The sequence below is a fragment of the Lepisma saccharinum genome, chromosome 2 (genome assembly GCF_977018435.1).
Source record: "Lepisma saccharinum chromosome 2, izLepSacc3.1, whole genome shotgun sequence".
Taxonomy (NCBI): Eukaryota; Metazoa; Arthropoda; class Insecta; order Zygentoma; family Lepismatidae; genus Lepisma; species Lepisma saccharinum.
In genome coordinates this window covers 9419385-9444619 of record NC_139230.1, presented here as the reverse complement: position 1 = coordinate 9444619, position 25235 = coordinate 9419385, and positions in this window count along the sequence as shown.

The following is a 25235-nucleotide window of genomic DNA, read 5'->3' as shown; positions in this document are numbered from 1 at the left end:
TAGGGAAATCAATTGACAAGTTCATACAAGTTTCGAAATTAAACATCAGGTGATCATTAAAACTAAGCAATTATATAAATACATATGTACAACTTTATTATTATTATAATATACCATCCCAGTCTATTTATGTTGGTTTATACTAATTTCTGGAATGTTACATTCTCAGCACCAAAAAATTTTCCCTCCTGCTTCAAGAGGAAAAGTACCAATGTATAGAAATTGCACAAGATAATGACGAGCAGTCTAAATAACTTGCTGTAGGAGATGAATAGAAATCTGAGGAACTTGTAATATCACTTTTTCTACCACTCTCTTCACACTGCCGTTGCTGGAATGCTTCTTTTATAGAGAAAAAATCCTCGTACTTAAATTTTGCGACACCTCTCATAGCATCCACAGTGAACTTTTGCATCATGAAGAAAACGCTCCCCCAGGGATATTAGAGTACATTTCAAATGCTGTTCCACTAGACAAACTTAAATACACCAGAGTGATCCACAGCCATGCAATGATATCCACCGCAGAGTAACACCTTTTATGGCATCCGTAGTGAACATCTGCATCGTGTAGACATTTATTTAAGATAAGATATTGATCATTTTAATAACTATAATAATTGTAGTTCATGTTTATTCCAACTACCATAAATCTTTACAATACTATTTCTTACACGAATTGAGTTGTTCCCCTCCTCACACAGAGATATTATATAAACAATCAATTTATCAATGTCTTACATAAAACGTGCACCAAGAATTAACATTATCACAATTCTTGGCACTGGATGCAGGAAGTCCGACTTCACAAAGGATTTTCTCTCTTGTTCTGAAGATGATTTATATACATATATGTATCCATGGAGGGACGAGTCTTCTCACGATCTTCCAGCTGATGTGGAGGTTCCAGATCAATATGATTCTGACTTCAACCAATTTGAAGCATATGCCAAAAACATTAAAGTTTACATGTGTTACTTTTTGCTTGTAGGAATTTGCAATCATGTGCAATATGTGTCTAGCATCAACTTGTACCGATTATGAGTACATTGTACTTTTTTCAGTTCACTATACTCATAATCAACGTTCATCCTGCTTAAGAAATGAACGTTAGAGCCTCATTTTTGAATTTTTTTTTATGTTAGACTGTCATATTCCAATCCGACGAATCCTGCTTTGTAAGGGGTAACCAACCTTTTCAATGCCTCCTAAATGTCACCATGCATCCTTGTCTTGGCTTTACTCAATCTACTTTCACCTCCACTCAGGTTGCCGAACAAGGAGACCATTCATGGTCAAGTTCTACAGTCATTTGTTATTTCATGGAGGATGCAGGACTAAACTCTGGAAACTGGACCCAAGGCCAGTATAATCGTCCATGGGACTTTTTTTTGTAACCTTTTCCAAGATACCTCACTTTCACGTAGTGCCCCCGTGAACTGCATAATGTATAGTAGTGAGGTTCTGTCGTCTGTACCCATAGCCAGTATAATCCTCTATGGGACTTTTCTTTTTTGTACCTTCCATGGGTCTTTATGATTGTTCCTTGATCTGTTGATCTCGTAACCATTGATCCTCGGTATGTAAGGGGTGGTGCTTCATGTTAGTACACCCAATTGTCAACCTCACTTGCACGGAGTACACCCAGGACAGCTTTTGCAGACTAGAGAGACTCTGGCGTCTTAAACTACAGCCAATATGATCTTTTTAGTACTATGTGTGTATTTTCCATGTGTTTTATCTTCATATGTGCTGAGTGCCTGTTTACAGCCTCAGTTTTTAAACAAGGTAGGAATATTTTATTCCTTGAAACGTGTTTCATTTAGTTACGGTGTACAAAATAGCCTAAGTGATGACGAACCCAAAATTATTTTGACTTCAATCAGTCAGTCAACCATTCATCCTCATCTTGGCGTTAATCAGGCTATTTCCACTTCCAATGAGGCTACCGAACAAGGATAACATTCATGTTCATGTTCCACAGCTATGTCGACTTTCAGATGATCTGCAGGACCAGCTCTTTTAAAGTGGACAGAGCCTGACTCGTCAGGGGTAATCTTTTCCAAGGCAATTAGGGGCAAGAAAGTGACGAAAAAAGTTAAATCTGTTAAGACACCTTGAATAGAACACCCAGTGTTTGACCTCACCTTAAAAGGGAGAATTTTGTAAAGAATAGGGTGTCAGGTGCGTTCACACGTTTCACAAAGCTTCTCACGTATCATCCCTAGTTCTCTGTTCCTCAAACTACAAACTGCACTCTTCAGGACGAAGAGATTCTGCTGACTGGACTCGCAGCCAGTATAAGCCTCTGAAGGGCTCTTATATGTTCGCTTTTGTCCTTTCATGAATCGCATCATAATTCATGCCTCCTGTGGCGATCAGCCAAAAGTGGCAGAATAGCAATGTTAAATAAGGTAAATCTATTGAGAAATATGGAGATGAACACCTAGCGATTAGACGTAACATTGCAGATTTCATGAAGGTGTATTGCCAGGTTTTTTATACTATGTCCCTTTCCGAATACTGTGAATTTTCCAGTGCCAGAGCTGTATGCATCCAGGCACGTCCCCGCATTGCAGAGTAGGGGAGGACCATCAATATGACGGCTCACTGGAAACAGTCGTGCTTCCGAATGTAATTACTAAATTGTAGTATAGGATCGTTTGTTTTCAATCCAATCTTCTTGATCTCTTGCCACGACTCTTCATTAACAGAGTTTCCCCCGCAGCCAACTTTTTTGTTCAAACACTCTTATTTTATGTTTACAAGTTCCGAAGCATTCTTTCCAACATTTGAATGTATGCAAGATGCAGGTTGACGATTTGTCATGGGCAACTGCTTATGCAGTAGTTCTAAGTTATTCTTATATTGTTTCCTTCTTGTTCTTTCAGCATCACGTTTAACAGTGCTCAATTCGAATTCTATCAATCCTCTGAATGGTGGGTCGACTTTTTTTTACCGAGATCTTGTTCAGGTTAGCTCGTTCGATAGTGTGCATAAGATTGCCATGCACAGTTACCGCACCTGTATGAATTTCATATTCAGTGTTGAAATTGACGTCGTCTAAAAAGAAAGCAAACCTGTCCATTATCACTGCACAGGTAACCCTATATATTATCACTGCACAGGTAACCCTATATATTGCTTAGAAAATGTATTATGTTCATTTACCAGTCTTATGCATTAAGTAGTCTTTTTTTCCAGTTTCTTCCTACTTTACTTCATTCTTTTTAGGACAAAATGGTTCACTGCCAGTGCTCTCATTACGTTGGTATTTTGGCCATGTCTCACAGAATGGTTTCTGTAGGAATGACTCCTTTTCGTCCATTGAACTGGAGTGTAAGGGGTGTGACCTTCAACATAGTACACCCAATTGTCAACCTCACTTACAGGAAGTACGTACATCCTGGACTGCTTTTAGCAGCCTAACGAGGCTCTGGCTACTGGCTCTATGACCAGTATAATTCTGTGCGTTTTCCTGTTTTGTGTCCTTATGTGTGCTGAGTGACCCTTTACAGCCTCAGCTTTTAACCTAAGTCAGAATGTTTTCAGACTTTTATTTATGGGACGTTACAGCTATGTTATTTGTTAGAGTAAGGGGCTAATAGCCTTAGTGCTGATGAACCCAAAATTTTAAATTCAAATTCATCCATGGAAAAAATATTCTGGAGTTGGACATTTTGCAGGAATGTCCATTTTGTTATTAATCTCGCTGTAATGTGCCTCAATGCCGGCAAAACATATCACTTTCAGCATTTGAATTAATTTCACTTTTAGAATTTTTACTTGCAGTACCAGTTTGTTACAGTTTGATATCTCTCTATCGTATGCCATCGCCTCTTAATTGTAAGAGCAATTTGGATTTTTAAGTAATATATTTTTCCATTAACATACTCATTCGCTGATGCTTGAATAAAAGTATCACTGTCACTTGAAGAACTTCTCAGTGAAGAATATCTTCGCGATTATGTGGAAGAGGAAAAGGACAAACATAGAGAACTTGCAGCAGCAGATGACGAGTCGAAATAAGTGGTTGCAGATGATGAATGAAAATCTGGGGAACTTGTAATATCACTTTTTCTTCAATTCTCTTCACACTCCACCTGCTGGTGTGCTTTTGGTAGAAAAAAATTTAGTTTTGGTACCAAAATCCTTTGATACCTCTCATGGTATTCACAGTATACCTGATCCGCCATGTATATATAGCTCACACAGCATAGACATCGTTATGTGTCCACTTAAAACAAGACTATAATAATAATTGTTTTACACATTTCTTCTCTGACTACTGGAAATCTCTTGACTTGTATCTTCATCATGAACTATGTTGTACACTACTCGCAAAAAGATAATATAGAACATTTCATATGCTCTTCCATTACACAAACTTAAATACACCAGATTGGTAAGCTATTTATCTCTTGATACACAGCCAGGCAATCATACCTACCGCAGAGTAACTAACATCTTTTGTGGTATCCGCAGTGAACTTCTGCATCTTATAGAAATAGCTCCCAGAGTGTGGATATCTTCCCATAAATATTTAAGATAAGATATTAATAATAATAATAATTGTAGTACATGTTTATTCTCACTACCAGAAATCTTTACAATACTATTTTCTTCATGATTTACATTGTACCCCTCTTCACACAGACAGAAATAATAAAAAGCAACCAATATAATTATCAATGTCTTAAATAAAACGTGCGCCAAATTATAACATTATCACAATTCTTGGCACTGGATGCAGGAAGTCCGACTTCACAAAGGATTTTCTCTCTTGTACTGAAGATGATTTATATACATATATGTATCCATGGAGGGACAAGTCTTCTCACGATCTTCCAGCTGATGTTGAGGTTCCAGATCAATATGATTCTGACTTCAACCAATTTGAAGCATATGCCAAAAACATTAAAGTTTACATGTGTTACTTTTTGCTTGTAGGAATTTGCAATCATGTGCAATATGTGTCTAGCATCAACTTGTACCAATTATGAGTACATTGTACTTTTTTCAGTTCACTATACTCATAATCAACGTTCATCCTGCTTAAGAAATGAACGTTAGAGCCTCATTTTTGAATTTTTTTTTATGTTAGACTGTCATATTCCAATCCGACGAATCCTGCTTTGTAAGGGGTAACCAACCTTTTCAATGCCTCCTAAATGTCACCATGCATCCTTGTCTTGGCTTTACTCAATCTACTTTCACCTCCACTCAGGTTGCCGAACAAGGAGACCATTCATGGTCAAGTTCTACAGTCATTTGTTATTTCATGGAGGATGCAGGACTAAACTCTGGAAACTGGACCCAAGGCCAGTATAATCGTCCATGGGACTTTTTTTTGTAACCTTTTCCAAGATACCTCACTTTCACGTAGTGCCCCCGTGAACTGCATAATGTATAGTAGTGAGGTTCTGTCGTCTGTACCCATAGCCAGTATAATCCTCTATGGGACTTTTCTTTTTTGTACCTTCCATGGGTCTTTATGATTGTTCCTTGATCTGTTGATCTCGTAACCATTGATCCTCGGTATGTAAGGGGTGGTGCTTCATGTTAGTACACCCAATTGTCAACCTCACTTGCACGGAGTACACCCAGGACAGCTTTTGCAGACTAGAGAGACTCTGGCGTCTTAAACTACAGCCAATATGATCTTTTTAGTACTATGTGTGTATTTTCCATGTGTTTTATCTTCATATGTGCTGAGTGCCTGTTTACAGCCTCAGTTTTTAAACAAGGTAGGAATATTTTATTCCTTGAAACGTGTTTCATTTAGTTACGGTGTACAAAATAGCCTAAGTGATGACGAACCCAAAATTATTTTGACTTCAATCAGTCAGTCAACCATTCATCCTCATCTTGGCGTTAATCAGGCTATTTCCACTTCCAATGAGGCTACCGAACAAGGATAACATTCATGTTCATGTTCCACAGCTATGTCGACTTTCAGATGATCTGCAGGACCAGCTCTTTTAAAGTGGACAGAGCCTGACTCGTCAGGGGTAATCTTTTCCAAGGCAATTAGGGGCAAGAAAGTGACGAAAAAAAGTTAAATCTGTTAAGACACCTTGAATAGAACACCCAGTGTTTGACCTCACCTTAAAAGGGAGAATTTTGTAAAGAATAGGGTGTCAGGTGCGTTCACACGTTTCACAAAGCTTCTCACGTATCATCCCTAGTTCTCTGTTCCTCAAACTACAAACTGCACTCTTCAGGACGAAGAGATTCTGCTGACTGGACTCGCAGCCAGTATAAGCCTCTGAAGGGCTCTTATATGTTCGCTTTTGTCCTTTCATGAATCGCATCATAATTCATGCCTCCTGTGGCGATCAGCCAAAAGTGGCAGAATAGCAATGTTAAATAAGGTAAATCTATTGAGAAATATGGAGATGAACACCTAGCGATTTGACGTAACATTGCAGATTTCATGAAGGTGTATTGCCAGGTTTTTTATACTATGTCCCTTTCCGAATACTGTGAATTTTCCAGTGCCAGAGCTGTATGCATCCAGGCACGTCCCCGCATTGCAGAGTAGGGGAGGACCATCAATATGACGGCTCACTGGAAACAGTCGTGCTTCCGAATGTAATTACTAAATTGTAGTATAGGATCTTTTGTTTTCAATCCAATCTTCTTGATTTCTTGCCACGACTCTTCATTAACAGAGTTTCCCCCGCAGCCAACGTTTTTGTTCAAACACTCTTATTTTATGTTTACAAGTTCCGAAGCATTCTTTCCAACATTTGAATGTATTCAAGATGCAGGTTGACGATTTGTCATGGGCAACTGCTTATGCAGTAGTTCTAAGTTATTCTTATATTGTTTCCTTCTTGTTCTTTCAGCATCACGTTTAACAGTGCTCAATTCGAATTCTATCAATCCTCTGAATGGTGGGTCGACTTTTTTTACCGAGATCTTGTTCAGGTTAGCTCGTTCGATAGTGTGCATAAGATTGCCATGCACAGTTACCGCACCTGTATGAATTTCATATTCAGTGTTGAAATTGACGTCGTCTAAAAAGAAAGCAAACCTGTCCATTATCACTGCACAGGTAACCCTATATATTATCACTGCACAGGTAACCCTATATATTGCTTAGAAAATGTATTATGTTCATTTACCAGTCTTATGCATTAAGTAGTCTTTTTTTCCAGTTTCTTCCTACTTTACTTCATTCTTTTTAGGACAAAATGGTTCACTGCCAGTGCTCTCATTACGTTGGTATTTTGGCCATGTCTCACAGAATGGTTTCTGTAGGAATGACTCCTTTTCGTCCATTGAACTGGAGTGTAAGGGGTGTGACCTTCAACATAGTACACCCAATTGTCAACCTCACTTACAGGAAGTACGTACATCCTGGACTGCTTTTAGCAGCCTAACGAGGCTCTGGCTACTGGCTCTATGACCTGTATAATTCTGTGCGTTTTCCTGTTTTGTGTCCTTATGTGTGCTGAGTGACCCTTTACAGCCTCAGCTTTTAACCTAAGTCAGAATGTTTTCAGACTTTTATTTATGGGACGTTACCGCTATGTTATTTGTTAGAGTAAGGGGCTAATAGCCTTAGTGCTGATGAACCCAAAATTTTAAATTCAAATTCATCCATGGAAAAAATATTCTGGAGTTGGACATTTTGCAGGAATGTCCATTTTGTTATTAATCTCGCTGTAATGTGCCTCAGTGCCGGCAAAACATATCACTTTCAGCATTTGAATTAATTTCACTTTTAGAATTGTTACTTGCAGTACCAGTTTGTTACAGTTTGATATCTCTCTATCGTATGCCATCGCCTCTTAATTGTAAGAGCAATTTGGATTTTTAAGTAATATATTTTTCCATTAACATACTCATTCGCTGATGCTTGAATAAAAGTATCACTGTCACTTGAAGAACTTCTCAGTGAAGAATATCTTCGCGATTATGTGGAAGAGGAAAAGGACAAACATAGAGAACTTGCAGCAGCAGATGACGAGTCGAAATAAGTGGTTGCAGATGATGAATGAAAATCTGGGGAACTTGTAATATCACTTTTTCTTCAATTCTCTTCACACTCCACCTGCTGGTGTGCTTTTGGTAGAAAAAAATTTAGTTTTGGTACCAAAATCCTTTGATACCTCTCATGGTATTCACAGTATACCTGATCCGCCATGTATATATAGCTCACACAGCATACACATCGTTATGTGTCCACTTAAAACAAGACTATAATAATAATTGTTTTACACATTTCTTCTCTGACTACTGGAATTCTCTTGACTTGTATCTTCATCATGAACTATGTTGTACACTACTCGCAAAAAGATAATATAGAACATTTCATATGCTCTTCCATTACACAAACTTAAATACACCAGATTGGTAAGCTATTTATCTCTTGATACACAGCCAGGCAATCATACCTACTGCAGAGTAACTAACATCTTTTGTGGTATCCGCAGTGAACTTCTGCATCTTATAGAAATAGCTCCCACAGTGTGGATATCTTCCCATAAATATTTAAGATAAGATATTAATAATAATAATAATTGTAGTACATGTTTATTCTCACTACCAGAAATCTTTACAATACTATCTTCTTCATGATTTACATTGTACCCCTCTTCACACAGACAGAAATAATAAAAAGCAACCAATATAATTATCAATGTCTTAAATAAAACGTGCGCCAAATTATAACATTATCACAATTCTTGACAATGGATGCAGGAAGTTCGACTTCACAAAGGATATTCTCTCTTGTTCTGAAGATGATTTATATACATATATGTATCCATGGAGGGACGAGTCTTCTCATGATCTTCCAGCTTATGATGGAAGCACTTTTCTTTCGTTTTTGTATTGTGTTTGGCAGGGCAATTTGGTGAGGATGTGAAACTATCTGTGATAAAATTTTCGTTCTTAAACTTAAATACACCAGAGTGATCCCCAGCCACGAAATGATATCCACAGCAGAGTAAAACCTTTTATGGCATCCGTAGTCAACGTCTGCATCGTGTACAAATCTACTTAAGATAAGATATTGATCATAATTATAATAATTGTAGTTCAGGTTTATTCCGACTACCAGAAATCTTTACAATACTATTTTCTTCAAGAATTACGTTGTTCCTCTCGTCGCACAGAGATTATATATTGACAACCAAGTTATCAACGTCTTACATAAAACATGCGCCAAATATTAATATTATCACAATTCTTGGCACTGGATGCAGGAAGTCCGACTTCACAAAGGATATTCTCTCTTGTTCTGAAGATGATTTATATACATATATGTATCCATGGAGGGACGAGTCTTCTGATGATCTTCCAGCTGATGTGGAGGTTCCAGATCAATATGATTCTGATGAAGCATATGCCAACAACATTAAAGTTTACATGTGTTACTTTGTGCTTGTAGGAATTTGCAAACATGTGCAATATGTGTCTAGCATCAACTTGTACCAATTATGAGTAAATTGTACTTTTTCTGTTCACTAGACTCATAATCAACGTTTATCCTGCTTAAGAAATGAACATTAGAGCCAATTCCCAATCTCTTTAAACATAATTAGTATCCCAATAATCTACACTTTCCATATGCGTATGTATCTCGAAATTACTATTTTCCCTCACCATGTGACATTATCCTCCACAAAACTGAAAGAAGTAGAAACTCACTATGGATGCAATGGTTCTATGGATGCAATGGTAGGTACATTGGGATCCACTAGTATTGGTCGGCAAATTGTCCACGACTATTTTCATGAATTTTTCTCTTACATCCTATGTGTTTTAAACTATGGATTTTTATGTATACTGATGGCAGAAGTTGTCAGCAGCTTGTTTTGAGTTTTATTTTAATTCTTGACACTGTTATTGATTAAAATAAAGTGCATTAACGTGGTGAGGGAAAATTTGCACAGTAATGCTCATGGATCCTACTCTACCATGTGGAGAACATGTTCACCAGTGATACCAATGAAAGCTTCTTTAGAATCTACCTTTTAGAAACTGAAGCTTCCACATTGTTCCAATGAACAAGTCCAAACACAATTTGTAACCAACCAATACCGAGGATTTGGAGGTTGTGGAACAAGGTTATTATCTCTATGTTAGTTAAAACTCTCCGAGTTATAGTTATCGACACTCTGCTTATGTTCCCATAGTCGGGTATAATTTGTACGAACCTTCCCTGCTTAACCGTGATTGTTAGCGGTTTGAAATATTTGTCCTCTTCTAGTGGAGACAGTTGTTTCACGAGCAGTTTTAATTTTGTACTTTGAATATGCAGTTGGATGTAGTATTCGAACTACGAGTATTTGATCTCCATACTCCCTTGGTTGTAAGAAAGAGACGTTTTGTTTCTCAAAGTTATTTCTATCGAAGCACTTTTCTTCCGTTTTTGTATTGTATGCTGGAGGGCAATATGGTGCAGATGTGAAACTATCTGCGATAAAACTCTCATTGTGGCATTTGTTTTCCAACCTAATGCTTCTGCAATAGCTCTAAGTGTGACACTTTTAACAGTGCCATTTCTTCCTATGACGAAGTTTATCTTTCGGCTGAAGGTTGAAAATGTATGACATTTATCATGTTCATGAATTTCACTTTTAGAAAGTGAGACATTTTCAAATGTCGCTTTATTATAATTGTTATGTTTATTTGACGATCCTTCTTTTCATTAACAGTAGATCAATCGAGACTTTTAATGAACTTAATTATCCATTAACGTACTCCTTTGCTGATGCCTTAAATGTATCACTGTCACTTAAAGAATATGTTTTCATAATGTGTAAGAGGAAAAGGACCAATGTATAGAACTTGCAGAAGATGATGACGAGCTGTCTAAATAACTGGCTGTAGGAGTTGAATAGAAATCTGAGGAACTTGTAATATCACTTTTTCTACCACTCTCTTCACACTGCCGTTGCTGGAATGCTTCTTTTAAAGAGAAATAATCCTCGTACTTAAATTTTACGACACCTCTCATAGCATCCACAGTGAACTCCTGCATCATGAAAAAAACGCTCCCCCATAGATATTAGAGAACATTTCAAATGCTGTTCCACTAGACAAACTTAAATACACCAGAGTGATCCACAGCCATGCAATGATATCCACCGCAGAGTAACACCTTTTATGGCATCCGTAGTGAACGTCTGCATCGTGTAGACATCTATTTAAGATAAGATATTGATCATATTAATAATTATAATAATTTTAGTTCATGTTTATTCCGACTACCATAAATCTTTACAATACTATTTTCTACACGAATTGCGTTGTTCCCCTCCTCACACAGATATGATATAAACAACAAATTTATCAATGTCTTACATAAAACGTGCACCAAGAATTAACATTATCACAATTCTTGGCACTGGATGCAGGAAATCCGACTTCACAAGGGATTTTCTCTCTTGTTCTGAAGATGTTTTACATACATATATGTATCCATGGATGGACGAGTCTTCTCACGATCTTCCAGTTGATGTGGAGGTTCCAGATCAATATGATTCTGACTTCAACCAATTTGAAGCATATGCCAACAACATTAAAGTTTACGTGTGTTACTTTTTGCTTGTAGGAATTTGCAATCATGTGCAATATGTGTCTAGCATCAACTTGAACCAATTATGAGTACATTGTACTTCTTTCAGTTCACTATACTCATAATCAACATTTATCCTGCTTAAGAAATGAACGTTAGAGCCTCATTTTTTAATTTTTTTTTATGTTAGACTGTCGTATTCCAATCCGATGAATCCTGCGTTGTAAGGGTAACCAACCATTTCAATGCCTCCTAAATGTCACCATGCATCCTTGTCTTGGCTTTACTCAATCTACTTTCACCTCAACTCAGGTTGCCGAACAAGGAGACCATTCATGGTCAAGTTCTACAGTCATTTTTTCTTTCATGGAGGCTGCAGGACTAAACTCTGCAAACTGGACCCATGGCCAGTATAATCGTCCATAGGATTTTTTTTTGTAACTTTTTCCAAGATACCTCACTTTCACGTAGTGCCCCCGTGAACTGCATATTGTATAGTAGTGAGGTTCTGTCGTCTGTACCCATAGCCAGTATAAACCTCTATGGGACTTTTCTTTTTTTGTACCGTCCATTTGTCTTTATGATTGTTCCTTGATCTGTTGATCTCGTAACCATTGATCCTCGGGGTGTAAGGGGTGGTGCTTCAAGTTAGTACACCCAATTGTCAACCTCACTTGCACGGAGTACACCCAGGACAGCTTTTGCAGACTAGAGAGGCTCTGGCATCTTAACATACAGCCAATATAACCTTTTTAGTACCATGTATGTATTTTCCATGTGTTTTATCTTCATATGTTCTGAGTGCCTGTTTACAGCCTCAGTTTTTAAACAAGGTAGGAATATTTTATTCCTTGAAACGTGTTTCATTTAGTTACGGTGTACAAAATAGCCTAAGTGCTGACGAACCCAAAATTATTTTGACTTCAATCAATCAGTCAACCATTCAACCTCATCTTGGCGTTAATCAGGCTATTTCCACTTCCTATGAGGCTACCGAACAAGGAGAACATTTCATGTTCATGTTCCACAGCAATGTCGACTTTCAGATGATCTGCAGGACCAGCTCTTTTAAAGTGGACAGAGCCTGACTTGTCAGGGGTAATATTTTCCAAGGTATATAGGCAATTAGGGGCAAAAAAGTGATGAAAAAAGTTAAATCTGTTAAGACACCTTGAATAGATCACCCAGTGTTTGACCTCACCTTATAAGGGAGAATTTTGTAAAGAATAGGGTGTCAGGTGCGTTCACACGTTTCACAAAGCTTCTCACGTATCATCCCTAGTTCTCTGTTCCTCAAACTACAAACTGCACTCTTCAGAATGAAGAGATTCTGCTGACTGGACTCGCAGCCTGTATTTGCCTCTGTAGGGCTCTTGTATATTCGCTGTTGTCCCTTCATCCTTCTCATCATAATTCATGCCTCCTGTGGTGATCAGTCAAAAGTGGCAGAATAGCAATGTTAAATAAGGTAAATCTATTGAGAAATATGGAGATGAACACCTAGTGAATTGACGTAACATTGCAGATATCATGAAGGTGTATTGCCAGGTTTTTTATACTATGTCCCTTTCCGAATACTGTGAATTTTCCAGTGCCAGAGCTGTTTGCTTCCAGGCACATCCCTGCATTGTAGAGTAGGGGAGGACCATCAATATGACGGCTCGCTGGAAACAGTCGTGCTCCGAATGTAATTACTAAATTGTAGTATAGGATCGTTTGTTTTCAATCCAATCTTCTTGATCTCTTGCCACGACTCTACATTAACAGAGTTTCCCCAGCAGCCAACGTTTTTGTTTCAAACGTTCTTATTTTATGTTTACAAGTTCCCTAGCATTCTTTCCAACATTTGAATGTATGCAAGATGCAGGTTGACGATTTGTCATGGGCAACTGCTTATGCAGTAGTTCTAAGTTATTCTTATATTGCTTCCTTCTAGTTCTTTCAGCATCACGTTTAACACTCCTCAATTCGAATTCTATCAATCCTCTGAATGGTGGGTCGTCGTTTTAGGTTTTTTTTTTTTCGAGATCTTGTTCAGGTTAGCACGTTCGATAGTGTGCACAAGATTGCCATGCACAGTTACCGCACCTGTATGACTATCATATTCAGTGTTGAAATTGACGTCGTCTAAAAAGAAAGCAAGCCTGTCCATTATCACTGCGCAGGTAACCCTATATATTGCTTAGAAAATGTATTATGTTCATTTACCAGTCTTATGCATGAAGTAGTTTTTTTTACAGTTTCTTCCTACTTTACTTCATTCTTTTTAGGACAAAATGGTTCACTGCCAATACCCTCATTACGTTGGTATTTTAGCCATGTCTCACAGAATGATTCTGTAGGAATGACTCCTTTTCGTCCATTGAACTGGAGTGTAAGGGGTGTGACCTTCAACATAGTACACCCAATTGTCAACCTCACTTCCACGAAGTATGTATATCCTGGACTGCTTTTAGCAGACTAACGAGGCTCTGGCGACTGGCTCTATGACCAGTAAGTATAATTCTGTGCGTTTTCCTGTTTTCTGTCCTTATGTGTGCTGAGTGACCCTTTACAGCCTCAGCTTTTAACCTAAGTCAGAATGTTTTCAGACTTTTACTTATGGGACGTTACAGCTATGTTATTTGTTAGAGTAAGGGGCTGGACCCCGTATAATGTGACGGGTGCAAAATAACCTTAGTGCTGACGAACCCAAAATTTTAAATTCAAATTCATCCATGGAAAAAATATTCTGCAGTTGGACATTTGGCAGGAATATCCATTTTGGTATTGTTCTCGCTGTAATGTGCCTCAGTGCCGGCAAAACATATCACTTTCAGCATTTGAATGAATTTCACTTTTAGAATTTTTACTTGCAGTACCAGTTTGTTACAATTTGATATCTCTCTATCGTATGCCATCTCCTCTTAATTGTAAGAGCAATTAGGATTTTTAAGTAATATATTTTTCCATTAACATACTCATTCGCTGATGCTTTAAAAGTATCACTGTCACTTGAAGAACTTCTCAGTGAAGAATATCTTTTCGATTATGTGGAAGAGGAAAAGGACAAACATAGAGAACTTGCAGCAGCAGATGACGAGTCGAAATAAGTGGTTGCAGATGATAATTGAAAATCTGGGGAACTTGTAATATCACTCTTTCTTCAATTCTCTTCACACTCCACCTGCTGGTGTGCTTTTGGTAGAAAAAAATTTAGTTTTGGTACCAAAATCCTTTGATACCTCTCATGGTATTCACAGTATACCTGATCCGCCATGTATATATAGCTCACACAGCATAGACATCGTTATGTGTCCACTTAAAACAAGACTATAATAATAATTGTTTTACACATTTCTTCTCTGACTACTGGAATTCTCTTGACTTGTATCTTCATCATGAACTATGTTGTACACTACTCGCAAAAAGATAATATAGAACATTTCATATGCTCTTCCATTACACAAACTTAAATACACCAGATTGGTAATCATACCTACCGCAGAGTAACTAACATCTTTTGTGGTATCCGCAGTGAACTTCTGCATCGTATAGAAATAGCTCCCACAGTGTGGATATCTTCCCATAAATATTTAAGATAAGATATTAATAATAATAATAATTGTAGTTCATGTTTATTCTCACTACCAGAAATCTTTACAATACTATTTTCTTCATGAATTACATTGTACCCCTTTTCACACAGACAGAAATAATAAAAAGCAACCAATATAATTATCAATGTCTTAAATAAAACGTGCGCCAAATTATAACATTATCACAATTCTTGACACTGGATGCAGGAAGTTCGACTTCACAAAGGATATTCTCTCTTGTTCTGAAGATGATTTATATACATATATGTATCCATGGAGGGACGAGTCTTCTCATGATCTTCCAGCTGATGATGGAAACACTTTTCTTCCGTTTTTGTATTGTGTTGGGCAGGGCAATTTGGTGAGGATGTGAAACTATCTGTGATAAAATTTTCGTTCTTAAACTTAAATACACCAGAGTGATCCCCAGCCACGAAATGATATCCACCGCAGAGTAAAACCTTTTATGGCATCTGTAGTCAAAGTCTGCATCGTGTACAAATCTACTTAAGATAAGATATTGATCATAATTATAATAATTGTAGTTCAGGTTTATTCCGACTACCAGAAATCTTTACAATACTATTTTCTTCACGAATTACGTTGTTCCTCTCGTCGCACAGAGATTATATATTGACAACCAAGTTATCAACGTCTTACATAAAACATGCGCCAAATATTAATATTATCACAATTCTTGGCACTGGATGCAGGAAGTCCGACTTCACAAAGGATATTCTCTCTTGTTCTGAAGATGATTTATATACATATATGTATCCATGGAGGGACGAGTTTTCTCATGAGCTTCCTGCTGATGTGGAGGTTCCAGATCAATATGATTCTGATGAAGCATATGCTAACAACATTAAAGTTTACATGTGTTACTTTGTGCTTGTAGGAATTTGCAAACATGTGCAATATGTGTCTAGCATCAACTTGTACCAATTATGAGTAAATTGTACTTTTTCTGTTCACTAGACTCATAATCAACGTTTATCCTGCTTAAGAAATGAACATTAGAGCCAATTCCCAATCTCTTTAAACATAATTAGTATCCCAATAATCTACACTTTCCATACGCGTATGTATCTCGAAATTACTATTTTCCCTCACCATGTGACATTATCCTCCACAAAACTGAAAGAAGTAGAAACTCACTATGGATGCAATGGTTCTATGGATGCAATGGTAGGTACATTGGGATCCACTAGTATTGGTCGGCAAATTGTCCACGACTATTTTCATGAATTTTTCTCTTACATCCTATGTGTTTTAAACTATGGATTTTTATGTATACTGATGGCAGAAGTTGTCAACAGCTTGTTTTGAGTTTTATTTTAATTCTTGACACTGTTATTGATTAAAATAAAGTGCACTAACATGGTGAGGGAAAATTTGAACAGTAATACTCATGGATCCTACTCTACCATGTGGAGAACATGTTCACCAGTGATACCAATGAAAGCTTCTTTAGAATCTACCTTTTAGAAACTGAAGCTTCCACATTGTTCCAATGAACAAGTCCAAACACAATTTGTAACCAACCAATACCGAGGATTTGGAGGTTGTGGAACAAGGTTATTATCTCTATGTTAGTTAAAACTCTCCGAGTTATAGTTATCGACACTCTGCTTATGTTCCCATAGTCGGGTATAATTTGTACGAACCTTCCCTGCTTAACCGTGATTATTAGCGGTTTGAAATATTTGTCCTCTTCTAGTGGAGACAGTTGTTTCACGAGCAGTTTTAATTTTGTACTTTGAATATGCAGTTGGATGTAGTATTCGAACTACGAGTATTTGATCTCCATACTCCCTTGGTTGTAAGAAAGAGACGTTTTGTTTCTCAAAGTTATTTCTATCGAAGCACTTTTCTTCCGTTTTTGTATTGTATGCTGGAGGGCAATATGGTGCAGATGTGAAACTATCTGCGATAAAACTCTCATTGTGGCATTCGTTTTCCAACCTAATGCTTCTGCAATAGCTGTAAGTGTGACACTTTTATCAGTGCCATTTCTTCCTATGACGAAGTTTATCTTTCGGCTGAAGGTTGAAAATGTATGACATTTATCATGTTCATGAATTTCACTTTTAGAAAGTGAGACATTTTCAAATGTCGCTTTATTATAATTGTTATGTTTATTTGACGATCCTTCTTTTCATTAACAGTAGATCAATCGAGACTTTTAATGAACTTAATTATCCATTAACGTACTCCTTTGCTGATGCCTTAAATGTATCACTGTCACTTAAAGAATATGTTTTCATAATGTGTAAGAGGAAAAGGACCAATGTATAGAACTTGCAGAAGATGATGACGAGCAGTCTAAATAACTGGCTGTAGGAGTTGAATAGAAATCTGAGGAACTTGTAATATCACTTTTTCTACCACTCTCTTCACACTGCCGTTACTGGAATGCTTCTTTTAAAGAGAAATAATCCTCGTACTTAAATTTTACGACACCTCTCATAGCATCCACAGTGAACTCCTGCATCATGAAAAAAGCGCTCCCCCATAGATATTAGAGAACATTTCAAATGCTGTTCCACTAGACAAACTTAAATACACCAGAGTGATCTACAGCCATGCAATGATATCCACCGCAGAGTAACACCTTTTATGGCATCCGTAGTGAACGTCTGCATCGTGTAGACATCTATTTAAGATAAGATATTGATCATATTAATAATTATAATAATTGTAGTTCATGTTTATTCCGACTACCATAAATCTTTACAATACTATTTTCTACACGAATTGCGTTGTTCCCCTCCTCACACAGATATGATATAAACAACAAATTTATCAATGTCTTACATAAAACGTGCACCAAGAATTAACATTATCACAATTCTTGGCACTGGATGCAGGAAATCCGACTTCACAAAGGATTTTCTCTCTTGTTCTGAAGATGTTTTACATACATATATGTATCCATGGAGGGACGAGTCTTCTCACGATCTTCCAGTTGATGTGGAGGTTCCAGATCAATATGATTCTGACTTCAACCAATTTGAAGCATATGCCAACAACATTAAAGTTTACGTGTGTTACTTTTTGCTTGTAGGAATTTGCAATCATGTGCAATATGTGTCTAGCATCAACTTGAACCAATTATGAGTACATTGTACTTCTTTCAGTTCACTATACTCATAATCAACATTTATCCTGCTTAAGAAATGAACGTTAGAGCCTCATTTTTTAATTTTTTTTTATGTTAGACTGTCATATTCCAATCCGATGAATCCTGCGTTGTAAGGGTAACCAACCATTTCAATGCCTCCTAAATGTCACCATGCATCCTTGTCTTGGCTTTACTCAATCTACTTTCACCTCCACTCAGGTTGCCGAACAAGGAGACCATTCATGGTCAAGTTCTACAGTCATTTTTTGCCAGTATAATCGTCCATGGGACTTTTTTTTGTAACCTTTTCCAAGATACCTCACTTTCACGTAGTGCCCCCGTGAACTGCATATTGTATAGTAGTGAGGTTCTGTCGTCTGTACCCATAGCCAGTATAAACCTCTATGGGACTTTTCTTTTTTTGTACCGTCCATGTGTATTTATGATTGTTCCTTGATCTGTTGATCTCGTAACCATTGATCCTCGGGGTGTAAGGGGTGGTGCTTCAAGTTAGTACACCCAATTGTCAACCTCACTTGCACGGAGTACACCCAGGACAGCTTTTGCAGACTAGAGAGGCTCTGGCATCTTAACGTACAGCCAATATAACCTTTTTAGTACCATGTATGTATTTTCCATGTGTTTTATCTTCATATGTTCTGAGTGCCTGTTTACAGCCTCAGTTTTTAAACAAGGTAGGAATATTTTATTCCTTGAAACGTGTTTCATTTAGTTACGGTGTACAAAATAGCCTAAGTGCTGACGAACCCAAAATTATTTTGACTTCAATCAATCAGTCAACCATTCAGCCTCATCTTGGCATTAATCAGGCTATTTCCACTTCCTATGAGGCTACCGAACAAGGAGAACATTTCATGTTCATGTTCCACAGCAATGTCGACTTTCAGATGATCTGCAGGACCAGCTCTTTTAAAGTGGACAGAGCCTGACTCGTCAGGGGTAATATTTTCCAAGGTATATAGGCAATTAGGGGCAAAAAAGTGACGAAAAAAGTTAAATCTGTTAAGACACCTTGAATAGATCACCCAGTGTTTGACCTCACCTTATAAGGGAGAATTTTGTAAAGAATAGGGTGTCAGGTGCGTTCACACGTTTCACAAAGCTTCTCACGTATCATCCCTAGTTCTCTGTTCCTCAAACTACAAACTGCACTCTTCAGGATGAAGAGATTCTGCTGACTGGACTCGCAGCCTGTATTTGCCTCTGTAGGGCTCTTGTATATTCGCTGTTGTCCCTTCATCCTTCTCATCATAATTCATGCCTCCTGTGGTGATCAGTCAAAAGTGGCAGAATAGCAATGTTAAATAAGGTAAATCTATTGAGAAATATGGAGATGAACACCTAGTGAATTGACGTAACATTGCAGATTTCATGAAGGTGTATTGCCAGGTTTTTTATACTATGTCCTTTTCCGAATACTGTGAATTTTCCAGTGCCAGAGCTGTTTGCTTCCAGGCACATCCCTGCATTGTAGAGTAGGGGAGGACCATCAATATGACGGCTCGCTGGAAACAGTCGTGCTCCGAATGTAATTACTAAATTGTAGTATAGGATCGTTTGTTTTCAATCCAATCTTCTTGATCTCTTGCCACGACTCTACATTAACAGAGTTTCCCCAGCAGCCAACGTTTTTGTTTCAAACGTTCTTATTTTGTGTTTACAAGTTCCCTAGCATTCTTTCCAACATTTGAATGTATGCAAGATGCAGGTTGACGATTTGTCATGGGCAACTGCTTATGCAGTAGTTCTAAGTTATTCTTATATTGCTTCCTTCTAGTTCTTTCAGCATCACGTTTAACACTCCTCAATTCGAATTCTATCAATCCTCTGAATGGTGGGTCGTCGTTTTAGGTTTTTTTTTCCGAGATCTTGTTCAGGTTAGCACGTTCGATAGTGTGCACAAGATTGCCATGCACAGTTACCGCACCTGTATGACTATCATATTCAGTGTTGAAATTGACGTCGTCTAAAAAGAAAGCAAACCTGTCCATTATCACTGCACAGGTAACCCTATATATTGCTTAGAAAATGTATTATGTTCATTTACCAGTCTTATGCATGAAGTAGTTTTTTTTACAGTTTCTTCCTACTTTACTTCATTCTTTTTAGGACAAAATGGTTCACTGCCAATACCCTCATTACGTTGGTATTTTGGCCATGTCTCACAGAATGGTTTCTGTAGGAATGACTCCTTTTCGTCCATTGAACTGGAGTGTAAGGGGTGTGACCTTCAACATAGTACACCCAATTGTCAACCTCACTTCCACGAAGTACATCCTGGACTGCGTTTAGCAGACTAACGAGGCTCTGGCGACTGGCTCTATGACCAGTAAGTATAATTCTGTGCGTTTTCCTGTTTTCTGTCCTTATGTGTGCTGAGTGACCCTTTACAGCCTCAGCTTTTAACCTAAGTCAGAATGTTTTCAGACTTTTACTTTATGGGACGTTACAGATATGATATTTGTTAGAGTAAGGGGTAATTGATTTAGTGCTGACGAACCCAAAATTTTAAATTCAAATTCATCCGTGGAAAAAATATTCTGGAGTTGGACATTTTGCAGGAATGTCCATTTTGGTATTAATCTCGCTGTAATGTGCCTCAGTGCCGGCAAAACATATCACGGTCAGCATTTGAATGAATTTCACTTTTAGAATTTTTACTTGCAGTACCAGTTTGTTACAATTTGATATCTCTCTATCGTATGCTATCGCCTCTTAATTGTAAGAGCAATTTGGATTTTTAAGTATTATATTTTTCCATTAACATACTCATTCGCTGATGCTTGAATAAAAGTATCACTGTCACTTGAAGAACTTCTCAGTGAAGAATATCTTTTCGATTATGTGGAAGAGGTAAAGGACAAACATAGAGAACTTGCAGCAGCAGATGACGAGTCGAAATAAGTGGTTGCATATGATGAATGAAAATCTGGGGCACTTGTAATATCACTTTATCTTCAATTCTCTTCAAACTCCACCATTCATGGTCAAGTTCTACAGTCATATGTTCTTTCATGGAGGCTGCAGGACTAAACTCTGCAAACTGGACCCATGACCAGTATAATCATCCATGGGACTTTTTTGTGTAACCTTTTCCAAGATACCTCACTTTCACGTAGTGCCTCCGTGAACTGCATATTGTATAGTAGTGAGGTTCTGTCGTCTGTACCCATAGCCAGTATAAACCCCTTTGGGACTTTTTTTTTTGTACCGTCCATGTGTCTCTATGATTGTTCCTTGATCTGTTGATCTCGTAACCATTGATCCTCAGGGTGTAAGGGGTGGTGCTTGAAGTTAGTGCACCCAATTGTCAACCTCACTTGCACGGAGTACACCCAGGACAGCTTTTGCAGACTAGAGAGGCTCTGGCGTCTTAACCTACAGCCAATATAATATTTTTAGTACTATGTGTGTATTTTCCATGTGTTTTATATTCATATGTGCTGAGTGCCTGTTTACAGCCTCAGTTTTTAAACAAGGTAGGAATATTTTATTCCTTGAAATGTGATTCATTTAGTTAATAATAATATTAATCCTTTGCGGAACAGCCCATGAAGGGCCTAGGCATACCTACCGACTGCCGGTCTCCCTCCCACACTTTCCTTCGTCACCTCTAAGCGTGGAGATCTTCAACCAGTATTTGACCCGATGTATCCCCAGCCGTTATAGTAGGTCTTCTCGACCGGATTACGCTCACTCGCCCGGAGCTCTCCAATTTCCTCACGATGGTGGGTTGATGGTGTACAAAATAGCCTAAGTGCTGGCGAACCTAAAATTATTTTGACTTCAATCAATCAGTGAACCATTCATCTACATCTTGGCGTTAATCAGGCTATTTCCACTTAAAATGAGGCTACCGAACAAGGAGAACATTCATGTTCATGTTCCAAAGCTATGTCGACTTTCAGATGATCTGCAGGACCAGCTCTTTAAAAGTGGACAGAGCCTGACTGGTCAGGGGTAATCTTTTCCAAGGTATATAGGCAATTAAGGGCAAAAAAGTGACGAAAAATTTAAATCTGTTAAGACACCTTGAATAGAACACCCAGTGTTTGACCTCACCTTACAAGGGAGAATTTTGTAAAGAATAGGGTGTCAGGTGCGTTCACACGTTTCACAAAGCTTCACACGTATCATCCCTAGTTCTCTGTTCCTCAAACTACAAACTGCACTCTTCAGGACGAAGAGATTCTGCTGACTGGACTCGCAGCCAGTATTAGCCTCTGAAGGGCTCTTATATGTTCGCTTTTGTCCCTTCATGCATCTCATCATAATTCATGCCTCCTGTGGCGATCAGCCAAAAGTGGCAGAATAGCAACGTTAAATAAGGTAAATCTATTGAGAAATATGGAGATGAACACCTAGTGCATTGACATAACATTCCAGATTTCATGAAGGTGTATTGCCAGGTTTTTTATACTATGTCCCTTTCCGAATACTGTGAATTTTCCATTGCCAGAGCTGTGTGCTTCCAGACACGTCCCCGCATTGCAGAGTAGGGAAGGACCATCAATATGGAGGCTCGCTGGAAACAGTCGTGCTTCCGAATGTAATTACTAAATTGTAGTGTAGGATCGTTTGTTTTCAATCCAATCTTCTTGATCTCTTGCCACGACTCTTCATTAACAGAGTTTCCCCCGCAGCCAACGTTTTTGTTTCAAACGCTCTTATTTTATGTTTACAAGTTCCCTAGCATTCTATCCAACATTTGAATGTATGCAAGATGCAGGTTGACGATTTGTCATGGGCAACTGCTTATGCAGTAGTTCTAAATTATTTTTATATTGCTTCCTTCTAGTTCTTTCAACATCATGTTTAACACTCCTCAATTCGAATTCTATCAATCCTCTGAATGGTGGGTCATGGTGTGTTTTTTTTTGTTTTTTTTTTACCGAGATCTTGTTCAGGTTAGCATGTTCGATAGTGTGCTCAAGATTGCCATGCACAGTTACCGCACCTGTATGACTATCATATTCAGTGTTGAAATTGACGTCGTCTAAAAAGAAAGCAAACCTGTCCATTATCACTGCACAGGTAACCCTATATATTGCTTAGAAAATGTTTTATGTTCATTTACCAGTCTTATGCATGAAGTAGTTTTTTTTTTACAGTTTCTTCCTACTTTATTTCATTCTTTTTAGGACAAAATGGTTCACTGCCAGTGCCCTCATTACGTTGGTATTTTGGCCATGTCTGACGGAATGGTTTCTGTAGGAATGACTCCTTTTCGTCCATTGAACTGGAGTGTAAGGTTTGTGACCTTCAACATAGTACACCCAATTGTCAACCTCACTTCCACGAAGTACATCCTGGACTGCTTTTAGCAGACTAACGAGGCTCTGGCGACTGGCTCTATGACCAGTAAGTATAATTCTGTGCGTTTTCCTGTTTTCTGTCCTTATGTGTGCTGAGTGACCCTTTACAGCCTCAGCTTTTGACCTAAGTCAGAATGTTTTCAGACTTTTACTTATGGGACATTACAGCTATAGTATTTGTTGAGTAAGGGTCTGGACCTCGTATAACGTGCGGGTGCAAGATAGCCTTGGTGCTGACGAACCCAAAATTTTAAATTCAAATTCACAAATTCACCCATGGAAAAATATTCTGCAGTTGGACATTTGGCAGGAATGTCCATTTTGGTATTAATCTCACTGTAATGTGCCTCAGTGCTGGCAAAACATATCACTTTCAGCATTTGAATGAATTTCACTTTTAGAATTTTTACTTGCAGTACCAGTTTGTTAGAATTCATATCTCTCTATCGTATGCCATCTCCTCTTAATTGTAACAGCAATTAGGATTTTTAAGTATTATATTTTTCCATTAACATACTCATTCGCTGATGCTTTAAAAGTATCACTGTCACTTGAAGAACATCTCAGTGAAGAATATCTTTTCGATTATGTGGAAGAGGAAAAGGACAAACATAGAGAACTTGCAGCAGCAGATGACGAGTCGAAATAAGTGGTTGCAGATGATGAATGAAAATTTGGGAACTTGTAATTTCACTTTTTCTTCAATTCTCTTCACACTCCACCTGCTGGTGTGCTTTTGGTAGAAAAAAAAATAGTTTTGGTACCAAAATCCTTTGATACCTCTCATGGTATTCACAGTATACTGATGCGCTATGTATATATAGCTCACACAGCATAGACATCGTTATGTGTCCACTTAAAACAAGACTATAATAATAATTGTTTTAAGATTTCTTCTCTGACTACTGGAATTCTCTTGACTTGTATCTTCATCATGAACTATGTTGTACACTACTCGCAAAAAGATAATATAGAACATTTCATATGCTCTTCCATTACACAAACTTAAATACACCAGATTGGTAAGCTATTTATATCTTGATACACATCCAGGCAATCATATCTACCACAGAGTAACTAACACCTTTTTTGGTATCCGCAGTGAACTTCTGCATCGTATAGAAATAGCTCCCACAGTGTGGATGTCTTTCCATAAATATTTAAGATATTAATAATAATAATAATTGTAGTTCATGTTTATTCTCACTTTTGTGTTACATTAAGGCAACTACTCTCTGCCTCTTCACTCACATCAAAAGTTGGACAAGATATAGGTAATAATTTAACTAACCTTTTACGTTGTTCGGTGTGTAACAATAAAGAATTTTCCTTGAAGTTTACAAGAGCCTCTACATTATACAAAAAATCTAAACCTAAAAGAATTTCTACTGTCAAATCTTTGACGACAACAAACTGAACAAAAAACATAATATCTTCAATTTCTATATGCACACAAAATTTTCCAAGTACTTTCTGTTTTCTTTTTCCAGAATAGTCAACCAAAATAATGTCTTCTATTGGCTCTAATTTAGGTCTGGTGACTTCGCTAGTAATACTTTTCCATTTGTTCTCTGACATCAAACAAATGTCGCTACCACTATCTACTAAGCATTTACTCTCTATCCCATTAATATTTGCAAAGATAGAAGTTGTATTTTTGAC